General features: G+C 45.7%; 1 protein-coding gene across 2 annotated transcripts in view; it reads right to left on the bottom strand.

The window, feature by feature from the left end:
- The window catches only part of Marveld2 (MARVEL domain containing 2), a 35,335-nt gene that overhangs the window by 25,487 nt on the left and 6,719 nt on the right, over positions 1-3,129 (bottom strand). Inside the window, exon 2 of one of the 2 annotated variants that reach the window (XM_029566321.1) lies at positions 526-563. The exons of the other annotated variant lie outside the window; for it this stretch is intronic. The gene's annotated coding sequence lies outside the window, so the exon portion shown is untranslated. The remainder of the gene's footprint in view (positions 1-525; positions 564-3,129) is intronic. 2 annotated transcript variants of the gene reach the window in all.

The raw sequence follows: 3,129 nt of genomic DNA, 5'->3' as shown, positions 1-3,129 counted from the left end.
ACAATTACATCACCAGGGATATACTTCAGTATTCTATGTTAATAAAGTTTTGAAGTGCAATAAAAATTTTATTTAATTAATTAATTTATTTTTGGTCCTTTTGAGACAAGGTCTCCTGTAGCCCCAGCTGGCCTGGGACTTGCTGTGTAGACCAGGCTGGCCTTGAACTCACAGAGATTCGCCTGCCTCTGCTTCCCAAGTGCTGGGATTAAAGGCATGTGCAATCACGCCCAGCAAGTCTTGTCTTTAGACATCTAAATCAAAACACTTAAGAGCTTGAGCATACCAAATATTCTTTATTTTCACTAACTCATGTTTGCTCTGAAACACCAAGGATCCATTAAGGAAGTCTATTAAAACACAGCAAGCACAAGGCACTTCCCTTCCTGATCAAAGAAGTTAACTTAGAGGCCTAGCTTCTTTCCTTCTAAAACTTGCCACTAGATTTTAGAAACTGAGTTCCCCGAAGTAAAAATCACCACAGGCATAGTTCCTCAGAGGTACAAAAACAGCAGCAACACTTACCGTGAATATCACTGTTTCCAGAACCTAAGGGTGATTTCCTGTTACAATAAATGATGAAAGCATCTTAGAAGGAATTCAATATACCCCAAAATACAGCACTGAAAAAGCGCTGTGACTAAGTCTATTGCCTTCCTTGAAATCTATGTCCTGAGCATATATACAATAAGGAAACCATTTGCTGAGGCCCTACCAGGTTTAAGGTACACTGAATTTCTCCCTCCAATTGTTCATATTTATCGAATACTTAACTAGACACATGGTATTATAATTGACACTGTAACAATTTAAAATGGGTGATCTCACCTTTAACGCATTGAACAATTTGGAAATTCCTAAGTGTAGCAGGAGGCCTCCAAAGATGGTGCAGACCCAGAGCCCTGGGATTCAGCGAGAATTCACTTCACTTCTTGGTCCGCAAATAGCCTGCCAAAAGGAGCCCATGCCTCTGTACCCTGCTTGCAAGCCCAGTAACTGCTGACAGACTGCGTGGTGCGGACCAATCAGAAAACAATACACTGACTAAAAGGACTTGGGGGCGGAGAAAAGGGAAATATAAGGCCTGCCCCCTCCTGCATTAAACGAGCCTGCAGCACCTTGCCTAGTAACCATCCTGCCTCTTCCCCTGCTACCATGCCCCTCCCTCCTAGGCTGCCCTCCTTAAAGCCTCACCCGCCTTTGTCCGCATTTCCGGTTAATGTTGGCCCTGATGCGGTGCAGTGTCCATGGCTGCCCACCCCACTTGCTGACCTCGTTCTTATCCACAAGGCAGCTGAGCAATTGGGCCCTGACTCCCCACATTTCAAACACGTTCTTCGCCAGTGGTCCTTACAGTTACAAACCCACTATGATTGGTATAACATACTAAAGGCAGTCTTAGAACCCTCAATCTTTCTAAACTGGAGCACAGCCTATGATGATTAGGCTGAAAACCAGGCATGCCTAAATCCCCAATATGGCCTCAACATTACATTGGACATGCTCACGGGACATGGACAATATACTGACCCCATCTCCCAGTCTACTATTGGCCTCCATGCCTATTTTCAACAAGTTTCTGACTTGGCCTTTAAGGCCCTTAAATGTTGCTCCCCCTGTGACCCACAAGACTTTTTCCGTAATTTGATTCAACAGTCAGAGGGGGAGTCCTTCATGGACTTCCTTACCAGTGTCACCGAGGCAGTAGAGCAGAGAGTGGAGTCTGGACCCACCTGAGAGGTGCTTATCAGTTAACTTGCAAGGGACTAAACATCCCTACTCATAATGCTATCACACCTTTCCACAATGAAATGGGTACTCACTACTAGAGACTTAGACCCCAGGGCAGGCCCTATTGAGGTTTTGACTGCTTCATTGGAGACTCTTTTGTGGCAAAAAAAACCCACCCACTTTGGCACACAGGAAGACTACTGGAACTGTGGGGGTCTTGGGCACTTTTGCAGCCACTGCCCAAAAGGTACAGCCCACCCCAAGACTCACTGCCCCAAGTGCACAAAAGGGTTCCATTGGGCTAAGTACTGTAGGTCACAACCTCAAAGGGACTCAGATCCTTTACGTTTCACCCGGGGTGCCCCTCAGCCCCACCCACAAGATGGGAAATGAAACAGATATTATTGACCCTCCAGATCCTCAATCACTCCCCACTAATGACCCTGTTCTTAGATGTGACTGCCATAAAGGGCCTGGTAGACACAAGGGCTGATGTCACCATGATATCAGAAACTGAATCCCTTAAATTCCATCATTGGAAATACCGGCCAGGCCCAACAATAAAAGGAGTTGGTGGAAAACAAGATACCAAGCTGGTCACACGTCCAGTATATTGGAAGGATTTGGATGGAAGCCAGGGCACAGTTACCCCCATAGTAGCCGACGTTCCCCATAACTTGTGGGATCGAGACGTTCAAGAAGACATGGGCGGAGTCCTTACCACAGATGACCGTGCCTTTTATGATGATATCATGCTCCACGATAACTTGGGACTATCAGGGAAAGGACAATACCTTGCCCAACACCCCCAATCCTAACAGCCACTGCCCACCCGGGATTGACTCCAATCTTGGCCCCTGAGCTGATCCCCATCACTTGGCTCTCTAATGATGGCATTTGGGTGGACCAGTGGCCTATAATAGAACCTAAATTATCTGCCCTCAAAAATTTGGTAGCTGAACAATTGAGGCTTGGCCACATCGAGCCCTCCCTCAGTAAACATAATACCCTAATATTTGTTATTAAAAAGAAATTAGGGAAATACAGACTCCTCCAAGATCTTAGAGCAGTCAATGCCCAGATGGAAAAGATGGGCTGGCTACAAGCGGGCTTACCACACCCTACAGCTTCCCCCCCATCACATTATATCATAGTACTTGATATCCAAGATTGTTTCTTCCAAATCCCCCTAGCAGAACAAGATAGACCTCACTTTGCCTTCACAGTATGGGAGCCCAACTTTCAAAGAACAGCCAAGAGATACCAATGGAAGGCACTACCACAGGGTATGAAAAATAGCCCCACAAATTGTCAATTATATGTTAATAAGGCCTTAACCAACATCCCCAAGGATTAAATTGTCATCCACTATATGGATGACATACTGTTAGCACCCAA

This window comes from Nannospalax galili, unplaced genomic scaffold (assembly GCF_000622305.1).
Source record: "Nannospalax galili isolate Female #2095 unplaced genomic scaffold, S.galili_v1.0 scaffold518, whole genome shotgun sequence".
Lineage (NCBI taxonomy): Eukaryota > Metazoa > Chordata > Mammalia > Rodentia > Spalacidae > Nannospalax > Nannospalax galili.
This window is presented reverse-complemented; position numbering and strand designations above follow the sequence as displayed.